At 36.8% G+C, this 26,442-nt stretch overlaps 1 protein-coding gene across 1 annotated transcript in view; it reads left to right on the top strand.

The window, feature by feature from the left end:
* The first annotated feature begins 384 nt into the window (after positions 1-384).
* The window catches only part of ARAP2 (ArfGAP with RhoGAP domain, ankyrin repeat and PH domain 2), a 271,367-nt gene continuing 245,309 nt past the window's right edge, over positions 385-26,442 (top strand). The window contains exons 1-3 of the mRNA XM_077177631.1: positions 385-2,536; positions 3,558-3,614; positions 4,812-4,908. The gene's annotated coding sequence lies outside the window, so the exon portion shown is untranslated. The remainder of the gene's footprint in view (positions 2,537-3,557; positions 3,615-4,811; positions 4,909-26,442) is intronic.

Below are 26,442 nucleotides of genomic sequence, written 5' to 3' on the forward strand. Positions count from 1 at the left end.
GAGGCAAGTTCAGGAGTTTCTTTAGCTGAAGACCACAAAATTCATAGTAATGATTTCTTATACAAACTTCTGAAAAATTGTCTTTTCATTCTTCTTTTATCTATGGGTACTGATACTTGGAATCACCAGGTGACTTTGCAAGTCTAGCAGTATTGGCTATGATAAACCACATGCAGTAACACCTTGGAAGTATGTACAGAAATACACCTTAGGGTATGCAACACAACACAGAATTTTCATTCTGCCTCTGAGGTTATTGTGGTACACAATCTAATATAACTTACAGTTCTAGATATCTCTAATAATCTTTCAGTACATAAAACTGCAAAGAGACATCTTCCATATCTTCCATATGTTCATTACAGCAGAATAAATCCTAGTAACTTAAATTGTCTCACTGTTATCCTGTAATTTTATTTATGAGAATGAAGCAAAATTATGAGATTAACTAATAAGAGGAAAATAACAAATGCTATTGTGTGCCCAGCTGGAAACTGTTTCAGGAACTGAAATTAGCTGTACAATGTTAGGCACAATATTATTTTGGAGTAGGATTTAGGCCTTTTTGGACAGCATCAGTCTAGAAATGGTAAAGTTATAAGAGGATATCTGCACTCCTAGCATTTTTTTCCACTGTATTTTTTTTTTTTGCAGGTGTCACTCTGTCATGAAGATTTTTATTTTAGATAAGTAAATAGTGCAAATGGTAAAGTCAAAGGTCAGCTTTAATCCATCATTAGTTGGACTTCCTAGAATGTATTTAAAATTTCCCAGTAAAAATATTTGTCTTTTGTGATTTGTGACAATGTGGTCATATTATAATCAAACCATTAAACTAAATGGGCTTCAAAATCTAAAGATGAAGCATTATTTGAATTGTGACACAGTTATCAAATTGCAGCTGGGGCCTTGCCATTGTCAGTAGGAAAAATATGCTATAGGATTCAGAAACATGCAATTTAGAGTCAAATATTGATGTTTGTCATTATAGATCATGGATGTTGAAGCAGAGATTACTCAAGAGATTGTAGTGATTGAAGTGTATTCCTTTTCATACCCTGCAAGTGCTGGAATAATCTATTGTGGATAACACCAAGCTATGTAAAATGCACAGTTGTTCTCATATACTTAAATTTTTAGTAATTGCATGGTGATTTTGAATACTCATTGTGGTGGATTTTTTTGGGTCCTAGCTAAAACAGTGAGACTTTCCAACTGAACTAGTCCAGTTAGTGACATTTGTTACAAGTACTAAAAATGTGGGAGAGAAAAAAAGCCCACCAATATGGTAAATTCCTCAGACTGTGCATTAAACACAATTTAGCCCTTAGTGAGAGACCAGAAGAATGGTTTTAAAACCATCATGCAGCAGTGAAGTATTTTGCAGCAGGAAGAGCTGCTGCATGCACTCCCTGAGCATCAGAGCCCTGTCATGATGGCATCAGACAGAGCAGAACAGAGCACAGTCAATGCACAAGCAAAGGAGGGGCCTGTGCTCCAGGGTGGTGCAGGAGATGAGGATTCTGTCTGTATCAAGGACCTCAGGGGGGTAGTTGGGGTGCTAGTCTGAAAGGCTGGAAGAAAGGCTTGGGATAGCTGAAGCCTGAACTCTAGTTTCTGTGGCAATCAGTGTAGCTGCTGTGTTTTATGCTGAGCACACCGCCCAACAGGACTAAAGACTCTCCTCCACCTGGACCTCTCAGAACATGCAGGCTGGGCAGCTGCTGACTGTGAATGATGTCTTTCAGTCCTCAGCCTGAGGTGGAAACTACATTACAGGCTTTCCTGTGTGACAGCAGTTGTGGTCTTGCTCTGAAGTACCATTCAGTTGCCAAAAATCATGCGTTAATGGGCTTGGCAGCAGGTGGAGGACTTGCTTTTTGGTTTAAGGTCAGGAATCTTACCCAGACCCTGGTATATTTGCCGTCTTATTTGTGTGCTTCCAATGCTGCAGTCAAGGTCAGTTAGAATAACTGTGATGTAAGGCAACCAGAAACTATTTTCAGTGTTGGTGAAATTAATTTTTTAAATACCACTCTGCTATAGCTAATTCACTGGGGGAAGCACTGGAGAAATTTACTCTGTTACATAGCACACAGAAGTTCTGAAGTCAGAATGAAGTACTTTGTCTTTTGTTTTCTTGACTTGAGAATTGTAATATTACACTTTGAAATGTTAAATGTTAAATATTTCCTGCTGTGGTGAGTTGAACTCAACCAGCAGCTAAATTCCCACCCAGTCACCTGCTTTCTGCTCCCCTTCCACATCCCCCCTTCCCTGGAAGGCAAAAGCAAGAAATACTCATGAATTGAGATGAAGGCAGTTTAATAGAAGAAGGAAACAACCCAACAAGTGATGCAGAGATGATCCCTCTCCACCTGCCACCATCAGACCAATTTACCACCAGTTGCAGGAGGAAATAAAAGCCCTCCAGGCAACACCCTCAGTGTGCTCCTGGGTCCTGACAGAACTGAGCATCAAACTGCTTGGTGCTTGCAAGATGGTACAGATTCTGGACTTTCTCACCAGCAAAACAGTAAGAACTGATTGAAATTTCATATTGAAATATGAAATGTCTGTGGGAATGGAATGTTTCAGGGTTAGGAAGTATCTGAGATAGTGCAGAACTGAGTTCTGGTTTCAAGAGAGAGATTTTGGCTCCAGAATGTTTTTCCAGCTCTGTCCCTGAGTCCCTAAACCCTATATATAGGATATCTATGGAAAGTGCAACTATTTAATGAATTGCTGTTGAAAATCCTGGATTATTCACTGAAGAGTTTCAGAGCCTTATTAATTCTGGGGTTAAAATCCACTCCTGATCAGTCAAGTGTCTATTGTGCGTGGTGATAAGGTGCAAAAGATTACCTTTTAAATTACTGTCTTTTAACCTATGAATACAGTTAACATCTGAGGACTTCACTTTCTGTGAAAAAAACAAAGCTTGTCAATGAAATTATTGGTATTTTGAGCTGAACTCTGCAGAATTAATGCTTTCAATTTAATGAGTGTTTGAGTCAGTTCTTGTAGTGTGGTTCAAGCTGAAACAAAATTCTATTTCTCTCCTGGAAGCTCTTCTCTTTCTCCTTTTCCTATGAAAATGCTCATAACCAGAGCTTGTACTTTTGGCCATTTCCCACCCAAGCTCTGGTATTTCAGCAGAATGTTCCATGTTGCTGATGAATTCAGCACAGTAGTACTTAGCCTTCTCTGAACTACAGAAAAAAAATGTTTTAAGGCTATGTAAGTAGTCATCTGTTTCTTAATAACACTCAGTTATTTTCAAACTCACATCCAATATTATATATTTGTTTTATCTCAATTAAAACCAAAAAAGCATGGAAACTAAAGCTGTTCACTCTTCATAAGGAAATTAAGCTTGATTCTTATTTAAGAAGGCTGCAAGCATATGTAAGTAAAGGTTGTGTTCTGCTATATACAAAAAAAAAAGAGTTCTGGATTTTGGCACTTTAATTATTAAGATGAGTGAATAAAAGTGATTTTCTGGTTCATGGGGTTTTTTAATTGAAGTCTTAATTTTTATCTTAACTTTTCCACAGGACATTCCTACCTGTCCATTCACATGAACAGAAAACTGACAGTTTAACCAGGTGAATGTGAGTATTACTGTTTCAAAAATAAACCATTTCACAATCCTTCATCTGCTTAGGTAAATTTCAACATAAGATAAAAAATTATTAACTTATTAGCTGCCTGCAAGTCTTTAGTTTGGAAACTCTAGTGGCTGGGGTGTGGTGTAGAAAATTACTGGACCCAGTGGAAAGGAAAATCAGAAACCTCTGATATCTTGTCTTGGAGAATGCAACAGCAAACTGACCCACAATGGCTGAAAAGAAGTATATCCAGTTCAGTGAAAACACCTTTCATGATAAAGTATTGAATTTTTTAAAAACTTGAATGTATCACATGTATATACTTAATAATGACCTTACAGAATTGTACAACAATTCTTAAAACATAGCATCCACCCACCCCATCACCAAATAAAAGAAGAAATATAGAAGAGTGATAAAAGGTGTTTAGGATGTTTGTGTTTCCTGCATAACTACATAGCAAAAAAATATTTCAATGAGCTTTACTCAAATATGTCGGTAGACAAGGTGTATTTATGTTCTGCTATGTTGTGTATTGACCCCAGCCAGAAGGTGGGTGCCCACAGTGCCATTTGTTCCTCCCTACCCCACCTTTCCAGGTGGACAGTGGACAGAATAGGAATGGCAAAAAGGAGAACACCTGTGGGTTGAGGTAAAGACAGTTTAAACAAGTGAAGGAAAGGGTGGAAAAACCTCAAGTAATGCAAAGGCAGCCACTCACCACCTCCCATACAAGGAGCAATGCCCTGCCAGTCTCTGAGCAATGACCAGCTTGGAAATACTCCTCCTTTCTTCCTTTACACAAGCTTTGTTACTGTGCATGATGTTTCATGGTACAGAATATCCCTTTGGCCAAATCAGATCAGCTGTCCCCTCTGTGTCCCCTTCCAGCTTCTTGCCTACCTCAGCCTACTCGCTTATGAAACTTTATGTGCATGTAAATCTGATACTTTGGAGCTGTTATGAATTTTTTTTCTCTCTTTCTTAAGCTAAGTGCAATTTATTTAAAATATAGTGGATTTTTGTCTTTCAAATATGAGGGCAGAGATGTAGCAATATGCTCTGAAAGGGTGGATTGAACTCTGCTTGCACTAAGGTATCTTTGCAATTTAAGATTTCATCTTGGTCAGTTGTATAATTTTTTCTGTTCTCAGAAAACATGTTTTGACCTTTTATATCTGTCAACAATTTTGTTTATAGGTTTTTGAGTGATGGGTTCTGAAGGAATTTTTTTTGTTTTCTCTCTCTTGAAGCCTCAAAAAAAAATTCCAATCTGTTGCCTGAGATTTTTATTCTTGTGAGTATTTAAAGAAAAATGTTCTTGTTCCTTTTTAAAATATGTATTTTAAGACTATTTATGCACTTTGTTACATTATGCATACTTATTATTGAACATATTTAATGATAATTCTGTCTTATTAAAATTGATATCTAATTTCCATTTTCCATATAAAAGCTCATATAGCAAAGCTCCATACTGCATCTCAGTACTCTGAAACCATGGACAGAACAAACTCTGAGCTGCTCATGGGTGCTCATGGTGCAGATCTGTAACAATTCTAAGCACAACATGGAAGAGAAATTAATCCCAATACTCAATGTATGATATCTATCATAAAGTAACTTCTGTCAGTTAGGACACTGGAGATATAGTTAGCATCCCTAAAACTCATTATTAGATCTTACACTGGATTTTTAAACTGTGTATGCTGTTTATTCATATTTGTTTCAGTAGATAATGTTGTTTCCTGGGGTGTTCTTGCTCTACTCCAGTAGTGACTCCATTTGTGTGTGATGTGTGTTGAGAAGAGCACTGGGAGGTGAATTCTCTTCAGCAGAGTGATGTTTTGTGGAATATCCCCAGCATATTGTGGCAGCCTGGTTTAGTTTTTAGGCTGCAGTGCTTTGTATGCTGTGCTGTTATAAACAAGACAAGCCTTTATTAGGGAACTACAGAATAAAAATCTAAACTGCATTAGCTATTCTATTTATGGGCTGGAAATAAGAAACATTTTGATGGTTTTTGGGGTATGATGGAGACCTGTGAGGATGCAAAGAGCACAGCTAAATTTATTCTATATAGAAGACAAAGCTATTGATTGGATGCTTCTTTATTACTCTGGTATGGAGCAGCATCAGGTCTGAATGACCTCTCCTGCTCTGGAGTACTACTAATACCCAGGTCTCTGCAGTAGATGAAGAAATTTCTTTTTCTTGGGGAAAGAACTCTGAATATACTAACAGAAAGGCCCAAACAGCTGAAACAACAATAATCAAAAGCTGAACCTAATGAAATATGAAGTCTAAGCCCTCTCACTTCTTTTGTATTTGACTTTCTGCAAGGTACAAAATATCAGTGATTGCTGAATTCAGACCCCCTACAACACTTTGGAGAGTAGTTAGTCTCTTAAATGGTTTGATTGTTTGCTGTAGGCCTCGGTGCTGATACTTTGTTGTGGCTTTCTGAAGATGGAGCAGTTCTTGTGGCACTATCAGGGCTCTCAGTAATTCTTATACCTGAACCAGCACTGCTACTGACCCTTTTCCTCTGATCCATCACTGTCAGGTTCTGCACTTTTCCCTGGGACTCTGAGGAATTGCATACTTTAGGTAAGAATTGCTCAGGATGTTTAGTAAACCTTGTTACCAGCTGAAAGCAAAACAGCTTTGTCATCCTGGTTTGCTCCTGATCACAGCTACTCACTGGGGCAATCTTTGCCCCATGGTACCAGGAAGTGCAGGACCCTGAAAAACAAATCCATTCAAGATTCTACAAGGAATTTAAAATTCTCAGGCTCAGTTTGAATGTGAATTTTATATATGTGCAAATTTTATTATGACAATGACTTCATTTTCTACTATTAAATAATTTTTTAAAAATTTTATTTTGCAGCATATCCACTAATATTTGAACTATCAGTTAAATTTTAGTCTGTTCTTTATATCTATAGCTATTTTGATGTTTGACTTTCCACTTTTTATATTAGGGAGTATATATGACCTGCGATTTCAGTGGTATCTTTCTGGCTAGGAAGAACTGTAGATTAGCATGTTATTACTAGTAATGGCATGTTATTACCACTTATTCGGGTGATTTGGTGACATGATATTCAACAACAAATAGCTTTGGGAGATGCTCTGTAGGCATGCTGGTAGGCCAATAAATATACTTGTTTAATGTTAAATGATTGTTTAAAGCATTTTAAAAGAAAGTTTTTGCGGTAATGGGACAAAATAAAGGATACTGTATAAAGAAGCAGCGGAGATCATCAGCCTAAACAATTACAGAATTAAACCAGTGAACTTACCAACTCTGCATGGCACATGAAATTGTCTTTCACAGACAAATCTCTGCCTATACTTGTTACTTGCCTTTACTGGCTGACTAGATGCTAGGGAAATTTGACCAGATTTTTCTTCCTAGAAACTGTAAGATTATGATGGAGAGATGTCACAGCCTCAGTGCTGTGCTTTAGCAATTATCTGTTTCAATCACTCACAGGGATTCTTCTCTACCTTTCATTAATTCAGAGGGCCATCCATAAGGCTTTTGATGGTGTGTCATCCCCAGGATACTTCTCTGTGGATTTTTTATGTGTTTTGTGATAGAGGGAAAATGCTGAGATCTGTGGAAGGGGAAGGACATGGTTATTGACTCCACCCTCCATCCTCTCCCTCACTTGTGAAATGCGCAGCTTCATTCCCTGTTCTGCAACACACATCTCCAGGGGCTGGGTGTGATCCTGCTGCAGCACTCTGGAGTGTGCCTTTTGGTAACCCTGGCCCACACCAGCAGTGATAAACATCACTCTACTTCATTTCTGCTACCATTTTCCTCTTGAGATTGGTAACCCTGCTTCACTGCTCCAGTAATGTGAATTAGTATGTAGTTTTTTCATACATCCTTCTACACCAACTAATTTGCACTTTTAAGGTCTGTTTTGCTAGTGAAGGAAAAAAGGGGGTGCATGAAACAGGGCAGGAATATCCATTCACTTTACAGTTAAAAATATACAAGACTGAGCATCAAGTACAGCTCCACTTTCTCTTTGCCCTCAGGAAAAAAAAAAACCAAAACAGTTAATATATTGCATTTATTGTAATGATCTCTAAGTGCAGTTTAAAAATGAGGTGAGGATTTAATATGCATTGTGGATGAATCTTTTGAATTTGTCTCTTAGCCTGAATATTGTGATGACTTCATTCTACAATATTCTACTGCTTCTATGTAACATTTCATTAGGTTTTTTTAAAGAAACTGAGAGACAAGACTGTATTAGATTTTAGAAATTGAATTTGGATGAACACAGATTTTGGAAAGCTGTGTATTTAATACAATTTTCAGACTGTCTGTTTGACTGTGAGCCAGTGACATTGTGTCCGTGCACAGTAAACAGAAAGTTGAACAGGACTCCGTAGCCAAATTATTTGATTCACCTTCATAGTCTAAGAAAAGACATATGCAAATTGTTAATATCAAAAAACTAAATTGACAAACTTTGGAAAATAACAGGACAAAATTTACTAAATATTTTTTGGTCTAATTAAAACAATGGGTCAAGTAAGGTTCATTATAATGTCTTTGAAAATGTACTAAATATTAGAATCATAGAATAGTTTGGTTTGGAAAGAAACTTAAAGCTCATCTTGTTTCAACCCTCCTGTCATGGGCAGGAACACCTCCCACTAGACCAGGCTTCTCAGAGCTCCATCCAACGTGGGCTTAAACAGTTCCAAGGTTGGGGTATCAAAAACTTCTCTGGGTAACCCGTTCCAGTGTAAAATGATGCACTATTTTTCCTGCTAGGCCTAAGTTTTAGGATTTCTTCTCTAGTCTGCTTTAAAAATAATGCATGAGGTCACAGAAAAGATTATGGAGAGTTAGAAGGAGAAATATTTCCATGGAATTATACGATGCATAACACGTTCAGATAGTTGGATCCATGGCCCATAGATGTTACTTTTGTTTAGAGAAGGAAAACCAAAATGGGCCAGTTACTTTTTGTAAGTTCATGAATAGACTTTCTTGGGAATTTTGAATGCAAACTCTGTTAGCACTGAATACTGAGTGCACAGCTAGAGATGATTTATTGTTGTGCACTCATTAGTCTCATCTTCCTTTCACTCTTTCGGTTTTGACTAACTTTTTCTCTTTTCCTTTCGGAGTTCACTACCCGCTCTTTTTGTAACCCTTGCTCTTTAATGTCTACAACTCTTAATCCTTCTGCCATCTCACCTTTTATGGACAGGCTCCTCTTGTGTGCAGCCTGAAGGGGACTGTGTGTGCATCATGAAAGGACCTACAGAAGGTCAATCCTTTTCCTCATATCCAGGGGTGGAGTTCAGCACTTGACACCAATGGAGAGAAATCATTGATGAGGGCCTCCACAGAGCCAAGGCAGGCTATTGACAAGGGCATCTCAGGTCCCCACCAGCCTGGGCTGGAAAACTTAAGACGGAATGGTCATATACTAGATATCTGCAGAGCAGCTGCAACATACACTGTAGGAATGAAACTGGACATCTCTTAGCTTTAAAAAATATGTCCTGTGCACATGTGAGTGCAAATCTTCTTATAGATTGCCTGTAAGTTGCCGATGTCTTAAAAGGAGGGAAAAAAACACAAATATTTCTCCTTTCCCTACTTGAAAAATGTCTGAATTTTTTCCCCTCTGTAGAAGGCTGAATTATTCATGGTCAAGATAGAAGCTTATTTTATAAAAGCCTAATTTTAATAGTTTTTGAATGTAAGAACGCTTGTAATATTATATTGTATTTCAACTCTTTTTATGATAGTCAACAGGATAGGAGAAAGAGGCCCAGTGAAGGTATGGATACAGACTCAAAAAGAAGAGTTCCAACTGGAATGTTTCACTCTGTAAAGTAAAAAGTTGCCAGAGGTATAGGAAACTGCAAACCCAATCTCAGAGTGGAAGGAGTCAGGTACTGTGGTGTAAGCACTCTAACTGATGGACAACATATAAACTGAACATTTTTTGTGCTAAACGACACTGTTCTGTCTTCCTGCCTCCTTTTTCTGGCATATTATCTTCTGAATTTCTCTGAGGATTTTTAATGCTTGCTTTAATTTATCCATCTTTCTTGCTGTTTTCTCTTCTCTGCACTTCCTGCCCTCCCCTGCCCTTGCCTCTCATCCTCTTCCAGGATGTATCAAATTTGGCACTGTACCAGTTTGTCTGCTCAAAGGAGAACAGCTATTTCTGAAAACTCATTTGCTGCGAAGGGTGGAGTTTGCCAAAGTCCCTATTCAGTTTAAGGGACAAATAGTTGGCTTCCTGCCTGTCCTAAATGCATATTCAAGCAATTGTCCTAAACAAAGCCAGGATAATGAGAAATTTCATAATGAGCTGAAAGCTGTATATTTCCTCTTTTTATTATGCCCTAAATAGTCTAATGATCTCAAGTTATTATTTAGTTAGCAATATGAAGTTAAAGTGAGATGGTTATGAGGACAGTGTTTGATGCAAGAGAATTTTTGAAACCCTTTAAAAATAAAAAAGGGAAATTATTCTCTTTCTCCTTAAGCATGCTCTTTGCCTCAGTACATGAATGAATTAGTGACAAATAAATAATCATTGAGTTTTCCTTGAATGGAATTCTCTAAATATCTCCAGGCATCATCATGAATTGCACTATCACAACCTTAAGTTACCCGCTCTGAATAATAGAAGCAGGCAAACAAAATGTTATCACTGCATATAAGACAAAAAACCCCCAAACCAACCCTTACTGATAATGATTACAAGTGACAGTTACTTTCATGCAATCCATAAGCTGGGGTTTGAACTTGCAGTAGTGCCACATCTCATTATACAAAGTGATTGTGGCAAGGGAGAGGAAAACAAACAAAAAATAACATTCATATAACATTGAGGAACACTCCATTAAATAGGAACGTTTAACTCCAACAGCCTGCTGTGTCAAAGACCACAATTATTAAGTGTCTGAGATAAATCAGATTTATACGAAGATCTCACTTGGGTTAAAAAATAGCACACACTTTCATCTTCCATAGCTTAAGAACCATCAGAAAAAATGTTAGGTTAAGAAAGACTAAACTATATAGTGTCTCAAATAATCAAAGAGAAGAGATCATTTACTCAGAAAAATGAATGAATGAAAGTCTATTCTGCAGTCTGAAACCCAGAATCTAACAGAGACATTCAAAATTCAAATGTGTTTCCATGAAAATTTTTAGATAATACCTTTTATGCCTTTTAATAATAGTGGAGTCTCCAGTAATGTGGTTAAGCATGCTCAAAGCTAGCTCTGAAATAATTTTTCTTCCTGTGTGTTCTAGCCAGTACATGGGCTTGATTTTGCTTAGTTTCCATTTTACATCTAATCTCTCTATCTGGAAGCTCTCCAGTCAGATTTCAGGAGAAGCATTCTGCCTGTTGGTCTTACCTGATAGGCTTCACTTGTGAATTCAGTCATTCTTCTGTCAGATTTCAGCCTGGACCTTGTGTTTGTATTATTTAGGAAAAGGTCTTTCATCCTTTAGACGATCAGGCTGAAGATCAATCTTTTTGATGAGATGAAAATAACACTTATTATTCTCAAAGAAACAAGAAAATGATGGATGGGTAAGTGCTGTTAAAGACTAAAAGGGAAGGAGGGAGGGAAATGTCTCCTGCCTATGTCTCCTTGTGAAAACTTTCAGAAATACCTACTGAGCACTGGTTATAGACTGAATATGGAAATCCAAGTTTTTGCATAATGCCCTTTGTCAGGGATTTTTGCTTCTCTGCATTCATACCAAAATGCATTTTTTAGGACAGATGTAAAAGTGCTTCTTAGCAGAATGAATCGTGCTATATGCATGTAATTTTTGTTCCATGCATCAGTTAAAAATACACTTTCATCTGCTCCAGACAGCCTAGTGAGTTTTGAAATGTGCCCATGCAATGACATTTCTCATCATATTGAGTATTACAAGACCCAACTTTTATCCCAAGTGTTTATCTGAAGAGGAAGAAGGAAGGCTTTGAGGTCCACCTTATTTCTAAAAGTATTTTTGGTGTCACCTCAGGTAATCATCAGCAAGAATTTTAGCTTAGCATGTTGTTAATTTGCTTGTCTGGTTAGGCTGTTTACACAAAAGTAAGGAAAAAATACCAATCTCACCATTTGCAAATATTTCAATTACTCATCTCCTAGTGTGTGGCAATGTTTGTGTGAGGTTTTCTGTTTATCCTACAACACCATAAGGGAGACATGCACTAGAACTTGCCTTATGATTCCTGGAGTTCCCTTGTTCTGTAAGTGTCTATTTGAAATGAATCAGTGCGAAAGAAAATTATTACTGCTTTGAAAAAAAAGCACAATTCTGATCCTCCATGTACACTTGTCAAATAACAGAAATGTGTTAAACCTTTGACATTAATAAAAGTTTGATCTGCTTCATAACTCTCTATAGTGGATGAAATTCATAATTCTTGATATACAGAAAGTCTTGCAGTTAGGCTTTAGGGTTTCTCTGATTGTTCACCATCCACGGAAAATAATGGGCTAGAAATGTATTTGGAATGGTTTTATCTACTGTTGAATCTATTGCATAGACCTGAATGAGGGCATATGATATCTTTAACATGTTTAGAAAATTGCTCTGCTGAAGTGGACATGATGCATGCTAATGTATTTTTTCCTCCTAAGGAAATCTAAATAACTTCAATGCATTTTAAAATGGTGGAGATGAATATTCTACATATGACAAAGAATAGATTTTCATTGAAATGCAATGGATGTTAATATGATCAAATAGAGGAGGTCCTTAATAAAACCAGGCCACATCCATTTCAGAGGCTCAGCTTTATACTGAGGTTCAACACACAATGATTCTTTCTGATACATATACTGTGTATGTTTGAATATCAAGTGTATATATATGTTTCTCTTTGGAAAATAGGAGCCAATATGCAATAAGATGCAAAACTATGCAATAACTTTGCACGCATTATGTAGGAAATGCTGAAATTTTGTGGAATCCCACAATAACAGTTGTGTGGTTTTTTTAAAAGACAATGTATTGATGCAAAAATGAAAGATAAATTTCATTCAATAAGAGTGGAGATTATTCCTTTTATAGTTTCTCAGTTGTGTCACCTTGTGTACGTGATGTAAACCAGGAGCTGTGACCAAGAACTATCAACAGGAGCTTTCACAGTCTGATTGAGAATAAATTAAGGACTAATTCTCTTTTAGTTAGAACATTTTTAATGCTAAGATGCTCCTTCAGTTACCCATCAAGATTGCAAGTTGTGTAAAATAATTGCATGCAATGAATATAATTCAGAAGTGATACAGTTTTCCTGTTGAAACTGTTTTTTCCGTCTTCAGTGAGATGATAATATTTTAAAGATATGTGAAAGAACTTTGCTATCATTTATTAGTTTCAACAGATTTTTTGACTGTAAAGCTTGGCTGTAAATCACAAATGTGATTTACTACTAGAAATCCAGTTTTTGTTCCCACACAACCTTTCCAATTTTAAGAGGAGATTGCAATATTTTATTGAGAAAACCATAGTTTATGTAGTGATTGCAATTTTTGAAGTAGAGTTAGTAAGGCAATTTTGCATTTTGAGTAATTTTGTATTTTTAATTTGTGAACTCAAATTATATGTAAAAACCTGTTGTTTCTATCCAGTACCTGAAAACCTAGCTTGTGGGATAGATACACCAGTCATTGAATGGGTTTCTCTCTTCTTCCCAAGAGAATTCTTTCTTACCAGTTTCCTAACATTCAAAGTCTATCTGTTGAATATTCATGGCAATTGAATGCAGAGTGGATGAAAATGTCATTGTGATTTTCCTGTCAATTACAAGAAGGGAAATGTGTTGGGGAAATCCTATAGTTACAGTTGATTATGAATCTAACATTGCAATATTCTTGGCATAAGGATCTTGCACTGTAAGGAACCATTTCTTGCCATCCTGAGTCAGCTGTATAGCACTCATCTCTTTTTCCTTTCCTTGTTAGAAATAAGGTACCTGAGCCCCATTAACCTGACTGGCATATTTTCCTTTTGGGAGAAATGTCTGTGAAGCAGAGTAGGTACTTAGCTCTCCCTCTCCCCGTTACTCTTGGAGAGGAGCCTCTGTCTTTGGGCAAGCAGTGGAGAGCAGGGAGCTGGAGTTGGGACATCCAGACATACTTGCCTGCACCTTCCTTTCCAGATTACACCTGCAACTTGTTGCATGTGGCCAACAGAAGTCTCTACTGCCTTCTACAATTTAGGGATGCAAAAGAATAGCAAAGTAACTCTTAACAAAGGAGGATGGAAAAATAAGATCCAAGTATCCCTTTTTCTTTGCAAGGGAGAGGTCCTTACCAACCCTTTAGTGTTCAGTCCCAAACCACACACTGAGTTGTTACTCATATTTTTACATTTTTTTACAAAAGTTTTACAAATATTTTCCTCACTAAAGTCTTGGTGTGCCTGACTCTGGCTAGCTAGGTGATATACACCGTGACATATGTGTTTTTGTGCATGGGTTTTAAGTAAAAATAATAATACAGTTTCAATATTTAAAGCATCACACTCCAAAGATGAAGAGAGAAAAAATAATTGGAATAAGTTTATTTTGTTCTATTTGTGAGTGTCATGTTCTGAAGCCTGGGGGAGAGTTCTATCTTGTTGGCCTGGAGTTTTTGTATTTTAAATTTCTTATAAAATAATGGAAAATTAAAAATAACTAGCAGGAAGAAAATGCATGTTTTCATTAAACAGATTGGAAATAAAGCTGATAAAGATACACTGAAAACTTGCAAAGTTTTACTATGAAATTTTGTTCAAGCCAATGCATAATAGAGAAAATTTATATTTCTTGAATCCACATCAAAATTTAAATTTCAAATGAGAAGGTTTAGAGCTTTTCTAATATATAGTTTGGGTGGGATTTTTTGTTTGTTTGTTCCTTTTTTTTTAAAATTTATTTAAAACATGTTTTTCTGTCATTTTATTATATCCAGAGGAATATCATCCTGAATAAAAAGTTATTAGTTATTTCTAATTCCAAAATTTCTTTAAAATTCTTCCTATATAGAAAAATTAGTGAACCAATTTGCAAGTAAAATTTGCCTAGAGTAGTTTATCCTGATGCTTCAATATTTCTAATTCAATTAGATTTTTAACTGCTGACTGTTAATGGGTTTATGGCTTAATCCAGTTTTTAGGTAGAAATGATAACGAAATAAAATTTAGAGAATCTTGAATAATATTATAGTGAATGCCACATAACTAGGAAGGCTGAAGTCTTTCCTAAGGGTAGCACACACATCAGGGCAGTAGGTAGGCACACACAGCAGTGTACAGTTTTTGGAAAGATAAAGACTGAAACAAAAGTGTAAGAGAAACTTTCGAAACTAGTCTGAAGTACTTCTATAGTAAAAAGAATTTGTTGATGGGTGCCAAAGTTACTGGAAGTGCCAGTTAGTTGCTGGAAAATCCTGATATTTATACATTTAGATATTTACACCTATTTCAAGTGAAATATGTAAGCATTGCTCTTCTTATCTCTTCTTGTTTTCTCATTCAATAGTTTATCTGAAACACTGTTAGAAGGTCATAACTCACAAATTAAGAATGATAATAATATAATATGATAAAATAAAAAAATAATATAATCTAATACTATAATAATAAAATAATGAAGGATAATTCATGATCAAAAATGTTAAAACCTGAAAACATAGTTCAATTTAAACAGATTTTGTGCCCTAACATAAGGAGGATGTCTTGAGTAGGGAAGAAAATCAGCCACTGTATTATGGGAAATGAATGCGACTAAAGAAACGTTCCTCATTAGATCAGTCTTGGGATAATACCTTCCTCAGGAGTGAATAGCACCTAACTTTCTGCTAAACTCTGGAAGTGCATTGCTGCCTTCACCTTTTTAGTTGTAACATTCTTTTTGTGTTTGTCTTGTCAGAGAGAAGGTTAAAGAACTTGTGAAATGCCAGGTTAGATTTATGTGGTCTTGTTCAACAGTACATAATGTAGACCTTTAATATCAGTTCTACAGCTAGGTTCAGCGCTGATAGATGCATTTTGAAATGCTGAGAGCATCAAGAATATCTTGTTACTTCAGGAAATTAGCACTGCTATCAGAAAAATGTTGAAAACTGAAATTCTATATGACAGGTAATGAAGCTTTTGTGTTATTAATAATGCAGAAACTGTTTTTCTGCAAAGCACATAGGCACATGCCTGTGCTAGAAATGCAGGTCTTATTGGAGAAATAAAACTACCTCTTCAGATTAAAAGTCTGGACTAAGAAACTTAGTTTTGAGAGGATTCTTAGTTTGGTTGGGGTTTGTTGTTTTCTTTAAAGAATAAAAGGTCTTTTTAGCCCTTTGTGTAAACATATTATCTACACTTGAGAGCATTGCTATATCAAACTAGAAACTGCTAATATCTTATGTAATGAAGAAGTTCAATTTTCTCTTGAATTATAAGTTACTGTTTTTAAATGATGAAGTGCACATGAAAGGAGTGTGAAGGAAGTATATTAGAAAACTTGAAGCAATCACACAGTCATAGAAATGTTCTCCATTTTTCAAACAGATGAAATATTGAACCAGCAGAAGCTATGATTTGGATGTGACATTTACTCATGTTCCACCACTTAGGCTCCTAATCTTCCTTCTTACTGGACTTTCTTTCTCCCAGAATGTTCTGGAATAAGATATTAAAAGAAGCATAGAATTGTTGGGGGTTGGAAGGGACCTCTGGAGGTCATTTTGTCCAACCCTCCCCTGCTCAGGCAGGGTCACCCAGTGCTGGTACTCCAGGACCAAGTTCAGATGTGTTATGGATTGAGTGGCAGCTTCAGGCAAGCCCTGCCTTAGCCTCAGATTTTTGGCAGCAGCTTAAATTTAGGTGGCCTAAACTTGTTCTGGCCTGCAAGTTCTAAGGATGGCAGATCGGGTCAATTATAAAATGAGTTACTTATTGAATAGACAGGAGATAGTAGAAAAAAGGCCTCAAACAGAGTTACTTATTATACAGTATAAATCAAACAGAACTGCTAGTAGATGACATGGAAGTACACAATATCAGGGTATTTCTACTGAAGCTAGCAAAGAAATAGTGCAGATTAGGAGTCAGTGTAATTTACTGCCAAAATGAAATAGTGAACACAAAGTCCTGTTACTCAGCCTCCAGAGAAATAACCACAAAGTAGGTGTCCCAGCTCTGGGGAGAAATCCCAACACTTTTCCTGGAAACATGCAGAAAATTTCTGCCTTTTGAAAGTTTGGTGTAGTTTGTGTCTGTCAGTCAGAAATTCATTTTATCTTTCCAAACCTCACTTCCACAAAAGGTGTTTATTGCCAGCTGGAAGTGTTACTGTCATGGTGCCAAATTAACTCCCTACGGGACAAGCTGTCCTGATTGAGTGATGTCATCAGTTAGCAAGCAGCAGATAAGCTCTTGTGGGGGTCGAGATGCCCTGAGTTATTTCACCAGCTAAAAGCAACAGGTAAGCTTTTCTGGGGCAAGATGCCCTGCTATATATGGCTTTTGAATATCTTCAAGGATGAAGAACTCCAAAATCTACTGAGCAGCCTGTTTCAGTGCTTAGCTGCCCTCAGAGCTAAACAGTGAAAAAGTGCTTTCTGGTGCTCTGTGTTTAATTTTGTGTCCATTGCTTCTGGTCCTGTCACTGGGCATCACTATAACAAGTTCTTTTTGTACCCTCCCTTCAGGTCTTTCTCTACATTGATAGGACTCCACCAAACCTTCTTTGCTCCATGCTAAACAGTCACAGCTTCTGAGCCATTCCTCACAGGAGAAATGCTCCAGTTCTTTCATCATTTTAGTGACCCTATGCTGCACCTTCTGCAGTAGGGCCATATCTTGAACTTGTCTGTTCCTCAATATACATAAACAGATAACCAAGTGATCACACTTGGTCCCAATGCTCCCTGAAAACTGCCACGGGGTGGAAGCTCAGCTGTTGACCAAATTTATTACTACTGGGCAGCTAAGATAATGATACAAAATGAGTCAGTGGTACATAGCAGAATTAAATCCCTGAGTTACCTGCAGCATTGAAAGGAAGTTAACCATTGCCATACTGAGCTCAGTTTGCGTTGTTAACTTGCATTTCAGCTTTTTTCTTTAAATTCCCCCCCTTTTTTTTTTTCTTTTGAGATTTCCCAACTATTAGAGTTTTGTCACAATCTGCTTTCTTATGAGAGTGATGCCTCATCCTTCTGGAGCTTTTCAGTATTGCTGTAGAACCTATTTTTTAGTGTCAGCCATCATATTTGAGGATTTTCTAGCACCAAGATATCTACTTGAGCTTTCAGATTTTGTGTACTTATCTGAATTAATCTATTTCTTTGAAGGATGTCTGTTTCTAATATAATTCAAATTATGAATGATTTCAGTATAAAGAATTTTTCATAAGAGTGCATTAAGAAATGTGAACTTCAGACTTTGTAACTGGAGGAGGGTTGAAGAAACCTCCTGTGTTAACTTTTCATATCTCTCTATAAGAATTTGGTCATGGTAATAAGAAAGTAATTAGAAATGAAAACTCTGAAAAGTACAGGATGATTTTTGCTCTTCATTCTAAAGAGGGCTTCAAATACTACCCACTTCTGAAGGAAAAAAAAAAAGTAACTAAGTCATTCCAGGCAGTAAGAATTCCAGTTACAGTGTTCATTTGCACGCAGATAAAAACGTGCAATGTGATTTTGTGTGTCTTTCAATTTTAAAGTCACTCACAAGTGTGTTAATAAAGTCAGGATCTGGAGAAAAAGTGTCTATTCTGAAATGAAAATATTATAACAAGGGCTGAATGGCCTTAAAATTATGCTTTTCCTGTGTCATAATATTGTTATTAAATTCCTTTTCTTCTTCTAAAGTAGCTGGAAAGCAAACTGGCAGCTACTGTATTTCTCCTTTTTTCTTAACAAGATGATATTGGTATCCAACCCACAGTTTCACAAGTATTTAAATGAAACACAAAAATAACACTCCCTGTGTTTATTTACATTAGTTTACATTGATCAGGATTTTAAAAACTGTATTACAATGCAGTGTACAAGCTGATTTCTGCAGCAAATCACTGAGGCAAAATACAAAATTGATTTCTTCTATGGAATCTATGAAAAATGCAAAATCTAAGTTATGAAGACAATGATTTAACTTGAGTTAAATATACACCATAGTTCACATCACTAATGGATATCTACTTGGTGTTTTGAAAAGACTAACTTAGCAATTAGAAAGCAATTATAATCCCATTCAGGTGGAAGACAATTTAAACTGAAATAGAATGATATTAATTGGGAGCAGTTTAAGAACATTTAATTAGATGCCCCCAAAGCCCCAATTCAATAATTGGAAAGGAAAACCAAGCAGTTTAAAAAAGAATTAGCTTAGAGAGGAAATAAGCTTTATTTTTAAAAGAAATCCTAGAGAACAGGAAGAAGAAAAGGTAGAGGAGAGAGTAACTTATTAAGAGCCTGTATTATCATAAACTGGTAATTTCATTTATGAGCTTGTAAGTGGAAGAAAAATAACAGAAAAAAAATTGAAAAAACCCTTAGTGACTAGTGAAGCAAAGGCTCATATCTTACTTTCTAAAGGATATTAGCAATCATATACATCCATATCATTCTACTGCTAGCTGAAATTCTTGGAAATCCCTTTAATAAGGATTTTGTTTTCAACAGCTATTACTAATCTATACTTGTGGGTGGGATGCCAGATAATCCCATAAATCCTGATGAAGAAGGAACAGTTGCTTCTCAGTTACAGCTAAAGTGACTGAGAAATGACAGCTAGATACTTTTTAAATTAGGAGTGTGAGATTTTGCATTATTTTTCATCAGAAGAACAACAAAATTTCTATATGACCTGATCTTTTTGGCTTGCTAAATTAGACTAATTGGTAACTAGTTTGCCAGAGAAATCCTCTCAAAATTCCAGAATATATCACATAAGGACTTAAGGAGCTTCAGTTCAGCCTGACATATTTTTTGTCATTATTTTGATAATGGTGGAAAACCAAATTAATTCCTTTTTTATTATGTTTACAAGCAAGTTTTTACTTGTTTGTTGTTATGGGAGATCCTGAGAGACAGAAAGTGTGGTGAAATTTTTAAATATTTTATAAAATATAAAGACAAGAATTGTTAAGGTAGAAAAGGTCACGTTTGAACAGATCAAATTTGAGATGATGAGGAGACTGTTTCTAAAATGTGATGTCTGAAAGGAAGAAGACAAGAATTAAAAAGGAAAAAAAAATTACCCCTGAAGACCATTCTTATAAGTCTAAATCTGAACTACAGAAGTGATGGTGAAAGAAATGTGTCTCATACCTACATACATACACTACAGCTCATGTAGAAGTAAGATTTGTTCTGCAACTTAAAAATCAGATTTGTCTTTGCAATCCTAATGATCCTTTTATTTTTGAGGATGAGTTGGAGGAGCCTTGTATTAAAAAGGCTTCCACACTCCTTTCTAGCCAAATCCAGTCTTAGCTTTGCAAAAATGTATAATGAACTGCTGCACAGACTTGTGACCTTTGGGTAGCTTTGAAATTTGATTCTGATTCTACTCCAAGCTGCCTGATTCCTGTAAATTCTCTGAGAATGTTGTGGGGCATTCTGCATTATTTTGGTTCCAATAAATTAGTCCTCAACTCTGTATAAAGTGTTTCCTAATGCAGTAAAGTTTTTGTAAAGATTTTCCTGGACAATAATCCTATCATAGTGTTAAATCTTGGGATGTGCATTCCATACTCTCTCTTAATGTTGAAGTTTAAAATTTTCATTACTGAGAGATTGCCTTCAAAAATATTATCAGCATTTGTCTGAAGAAAGGAACTCCCAACAGATCAATGTGTTCTTTATATACATTGTGTCTTATTACCCTCCATCACTTATCTCAAACATCAGAGCTGGCCTAATAGGACTATCCAAAATTAAGAATATGAGAATATTAAGAAGAAGGTATTTAAAAAACACTCATCTCTGACTAGCCAAAAATCTGCTTTGGGAAAGCTATATCTTCTGGTTCCACCATTAACCTAAGTTTGGGTAAAAGCCTGTTAGCTTCAGTTTATGGTTCTTGCATGACCTGTATTTGTTTCAGGTTGCATTGTATAAAAAACTGGACAAACTAACATTGAAGTGGAAGTACCTTTTTTACTCTCTCCACCGAATCAAGTGCTAGCGCTGATTTTCTAGACTTGCTGCATGTAGAAGCAGATGTAAGAATATTTGCATGTGCTTGCACATTGTGTCTATACAATCTTGATAGCTGTGTTGTCAACATTAAACAGTTGTTGACATAACACTTGGAATGGTATCTTGTAATTAAGAAAAAAAAAAAATCTTCCATGTTGTACTTTCCTGTTAAGGTAAGAAGAGGCTGTTCATGTTGAACTTCTTAGGAATTTGCAGCCTCCAGATAAAGCATGTACCTTTATCTGTTAGGTAAAGTAGGACATAGCTTAGAGTATAAAAGATGTTGCTGGGAATAATTGCCTGTGCCTTCCTTTACAGGCTGAGTCAGTGTCTGAGAGCCTGTGGTGCCTATCAGACACATGGGTAGGAAGTCTCAGTGCTCCTCCCAGGGAGGACTCGGTGGGGCTGGGGTTGCTGCTTGCCTCAGCTCTCCCACCCCCACCAGCATTGCTTATCAAGGCCTTGCAGACCCTTCCCTGGCTTTCTAGACTATTTCTCTTCTCAGGTTGTTCCTCCTCTTCCTCCTCACTTGGATGACACCAGCTGTGGTATAGGTGTAAGGTGCAAGGAAAAAAACAGACCCATCATGTGTGGGGAAGGGGAGAAGAAAAGGTTAAATCTGAAAAATGGTGGTAGAAGTAGTGGTGGAATTGTTAAGACAGAAGGGTACATAGGAATGCAGGTAGAAAAGTGCCAGTGTAGGCCCTCTAGACTCAGTATTAACATTTTTTTTTTCTTCCTGAAAGACAGCTGTGTATTTGTCCTTGTCTTCTTATTGCTGTTTGTTTTTCTATCATTTTACAACTTGATTACTTTTATTTGTTTTTTGTATGACATTTTGAATGGTTTTCTCTGGGGAAGTGCCCTCACAATACCTCAAGTGTATCATTTTTAAAAGCTGTATTGTTTTCAGGCTATGTTGAATAACTCCTCCTTGACATATTTACCTTGATAAACAAGAGGTTTTTAGAGTCCTGCAGAATGTTTCCCAGTAGAGCAGCAAGAGCCCAGGATGTTCCCTGAAGGTTGCTTTGTTTAATGTCAACTTCTCTTCAGTTATCCAACTTTGTTTATGAATTAACCAAGGAGCACTTTTTTTTATATCCTCATCTACTCCAAATCCTGGCTAGGTAATTGCAAAATTATGACTTTGGGTACTGTTTCCACCTGAAGCATGAGATAACTTTAATATTAACAAGCCTATTCAAGCACACTTCTCATGAGAAAAGTAGTCCTGATGAAAGAGAGAATATTGCTTCAAATTAAGTTCACTTTAAAGTAGCAGTAATTCATAATGAGCACATTAATATTATTCCAGGGTCCTTCAGGAAAAGAAAATGCAGAGAGTGCTTATGAGTATCCTAAATATTGAGTGAGATTCCCTGGTAAAAGGCTCTGTGGAGGGAGCAGGTGCTTTGTTTGGTTACTCACAGGTTAAGGAGATCCATGGCATTCTGTGTGTTGTTTTTTGCTGGTTTCCCCTGTCTGGGGGAGGGCACAGGGGGGTGCTCAGCTTGCTGGGTTCTCAAACCAAGTGCTATCTGGTTTGGGGGGCTGGAAATGGCGAAACAAATTAGAAAGCACTCCTGCCCTGAAGGCCTTGTGTCTCCTTGTATTAGAGACAAGAGTGAGTCCTGTGCAGATTGTGATTCATTTTACCTCATATTGGGCACATGAAGAAAATCTAACAGGCTTCATGCACCTAGAGATTACTCTCAGCAGTAGAACACCTTGATTTATGTATATTCTGATCTTCCGGACAAGGTCTGTTAATGGAGAAGGACATGAAGACCAAAACACAACAGAAAAGGATAAAAAGAATGGGGTGATGATGTTTTCTGGACTTTTTTTTGGTGGCAGTTTTGAATTTGTTTGTTCAGACTAGTTTTGTGTGGTTACTGCAATTCTGAAGCTGCTGTACTCTGGGCAATCCTTCTGCAATGCATTTAATTCTTCTGATGCAATAGAATACTCAGTATAGCCCACCACACCAAAACCAGGTGTGTGTAGCCTGGGTTGCATTTTGACACGGTGCCAGAGCAGCTTCTGCCTTTGCCTGTCTCATAGGCTCTGCTTTAAACACTTGTCTCCATGTTTTACAAACATCCAGATGAGTCATCTCTTCAGCTGTCCTCTGAACTCATACTTTCTGTTCCTATGTGCTTTTGACAAAGTGCTTTATAACTTTTATTTAAATCAGAGGTAACTTTTACGGAGTTGAACCTATCAGAGCAGCTTTGAAAAAGAGAGGATTTAATCCAGGATGCAAGGACTGTGCCAGCCAGGCTGAATTGGCCCTGTGCTGGCCACTGTGCTTGCTGGAGCTGAGGGCCTCTGGAATTACCCCTGCCTTAGCCCTGTGAATTAGTGCTGGATTAGAAATGGCAGGTACTGCAATACTCGGGAGGAGGGATGACTTCCCATGGAGCAAACCATGTGTCTGCAGCATGGCACAGTAAATCCCCTGCTGCATGTGACACTCACATAAAGCTTGTTTAGTGTGTGTTGAATTGAGACTGTCTATCACAGGGCTCCATCTTTAGTGGGACTTGCTGTTAAATTATTAATAATTAACTATTAAAATGCTGCCATATAGGATCCAAACTTGAGAAAATTACCTTCATGGTAGTACCAGGGTAAGTAAAACTATTTTCCAATTACACTGAACTACATACAAATGAAAGTTTTCTTAGTCTTTTACCAAAAGTGCCCAAAAAATGAATTTCTAAGGTAATTTTCATTAGCTTATGGTTTCAAAACTTTAAGTTCATGGGCAAAAAGAGGAGGCAGATGAACTGCAGGGAAATAAAAGTGTTTTCCATTGTTACCTGTCTAAAAGCTGTTTGTGGCATGTTTCTTGACATATGTTTAGCATACAAGTGAATTATTCTGCCCTTGGTTTGGTATAATGGACGTTTTGAAATTAGATGTTGCTGTTGCATCAAAAGAATGGTCTATGTTTCAGCCTCATTCAAAATCACTGAAGAGAACAGCATCATCAGAGCAAACAAAAGCAGTCCCATATTTAATTTATAAGCCTTAAATAACTTTTCCATTTCACAGGAACCACCTGTAGACTGCAAGGTCCTTGCTTAATAGATTTTGATATTCAAAACACTTCCTAGGTGATAAAATTGCCTCATAAAAAAATTAATTCAGTAATAAAAATTATTTTGATCTTGTTTTCTTTTTACCATTTCTTCCAAGTGCTGATTCATTTGCTGAACTGTAAGCTTGAAAGCTTATACTTATGTATTTTATTAGTTTGAAAAGCTATTATGGGTTTTTTTGCACCCCACTAGGAAAGTTGGTGTTGCTGTTGGTTTGATAAGTGAACACTTAGGCTCTTTCATGGCTGGACCAAAATTTTTCCCAGAACAATAGATAGGCATGTTTGAAATACTCCCTTAAGCTTTTTCAATTTTTTTTTTTTGAGTTATTACTTGCTGCTTCCTGGAAATATCAACTTAAAGGGAATATATGTGAATTCCAGTCCATGTCAGTACAGTCTAAAAGGGCCTTGTTGTGTGCTAGTACAAAATATAAATGCACTTTATGAATAATAAACTTTACTTATTAGTGCCAGCAGGACAAAAGTAAAATTGAAAGCAAGTAAAATTACTACTTAAATATCAGCCTGTGGGAGTCTACTGCCCTCACCTCAAGATCAGCCTGGGCAGGCTAGTTAAGGAATAATTAAGGAAAATTATGTTCTCCAGTATGATCTCTGGGATTGCTGCTTTCTGTAGCTATCTAGTTATGAACCCCGAGAGAATCCCCACAGAGCAGAGAAACAACATGTGATCCAATTTGTTCTCAACAATTCTCACTTCTTCCATAGTAATATATTACATAATGAACAAACTTGGTGTTCTGGGGTTTCATAACATATTGACTGGAAGACTCTGAACTGGTTTTACAGTATTCATGATGAGATTTTAATGTGAGATATTGAAAAGATGTTTGATGTCTGTGAAATGTAGGGGGGGACTCCTCTTGGAGGTGAACTACTGCACTAGTTCCATGACAAATGATAAGTGCCAGCATTATCAAAATAATCATCCTGGGAATTACTGTCAAAGACAGTGTTAATAAACACCCAAAGGCATTATGTTATACAGGCATAAATGAGCACACATAGTCCCGAAATTACATTAAATGGTACAAAATAACAATGAAAAATCTTTTAAATTATGAACTTTTTTGCCTGCCTGAACTATTCCAGCAGAATATGAGAATCTGGGTAGTAATGCATAAAATCAGTGTATTCCAAGCAATTAAATTTCTTTAATGACACAGTACCTCACTGAAAACTGTTCATTGTCTAAACTGCAATTAGTTTGCTAGGACTCCATTCTGTACCTTACATTATCTGAAGTGCAATGGAAATAGATTCTCAACTTACAAAACCACTGTACTTTTGATGCTAAACAGTTGAGTGAGAGAGAAAACCACACCCAAGAATACATGATCAAAATTAAGCATTTGTGATGATATCCCTTTGATGTTTAAACTTGTATAATAAGCATGATGATGAAAAAACTCAAGCTTTCTTGAGCCTTGAGTTTTTTCAGTTCATAAAAGTGTAAGTTGAAAAATGGCTGCACAGGTATCAAAAATTTATCAGATAAAATACTGTTTGGACAATAAAGAAGTTGCCAGTAGAACTTCAGAAGGAAGGGAGAGAGTTCACCAACAGTAAGATTGAAATAGATCTACACATAGAAGAGACCAAAGTAGTTTAACTTTTCATTGTTATGGTTTTGAGGAATGTCTGTGGTAGGCACCTAAGCTTGGGAGGAGGTTGGGTTGTGTCGTTTCCCCCCACCGTCAGTGAAGAGGGAGAAGCTCCTTGAGGCAGCCTGTTGGAGCTGCAGCTGGACTGACAAGTCCAGTACATCTCTGGGAACCCCACCACTCCCCACTGGCAGCAAATGAAAGTATTTGGAGGTAGAGTTGGTAAATGAATAGCCTAAAATGAACACTGGGAAGATAGATATATTTCCCCTTGTCTCAGCTGTGTTGTATAGTATTTCCTTGAGGCTTTTTGAGGCACAGCAGGTGATTCAGTCAGCCCTTGACCTCTCTCAGGAGGCAGCTTGCATGTGATTCTTTGGCTGGGAGGAGCTGTGAGCCTCGTGTCAGGAGCTGGCCAATGTACCTGCTGATTCAGCAAGAGCTCTGCTGGGCCTTCTTAGTGGTAAATTACTTGGCCTGAGGAGATACTGGAGATTAAAGATGTGAGTCAAAGTGTAGCATGTGTATTATAAGGGAAAATTTAAACTATTTTCCCCTCCTCCTTAATGAAATGATTTTAAAAATAATTTTGTCTGATCAGAGCTTGCACATTAAAATGTATACCTCATTAATTGCATAGTGTACTTATTTGTAACATGAATATCATACAGGATTAGACTAGAGTGTTCACACATTCAAGTTCTTTGAACTTCAGGTTTATTATTATCATTGTGATTGTGCATTGAAATAGTACAATATTTCCTTGACTTATGAAACTTGCTTTGACATAATTACAATATTCATGCTCTCTCAGCTTAAACTCAATATCTAATATATCATAGTATTATGTTGAAATATGGAA

The sequence above is a fragment of the Agelaius phoeniceus genome, chromosome 4, assembly GCF_051311805.1.
Source record: "Agelaius phoeniceus isolate bAgePho1 chromosome 4, bAgePho1.hap1, whole genome shotgun sequence".
NCBI classification, from domain to species: Eukaryota; Metazoa; Chordata; class Aves; order Passeriformes; family Icteridae; genus Agelaius; species Agelaius phoeniceus.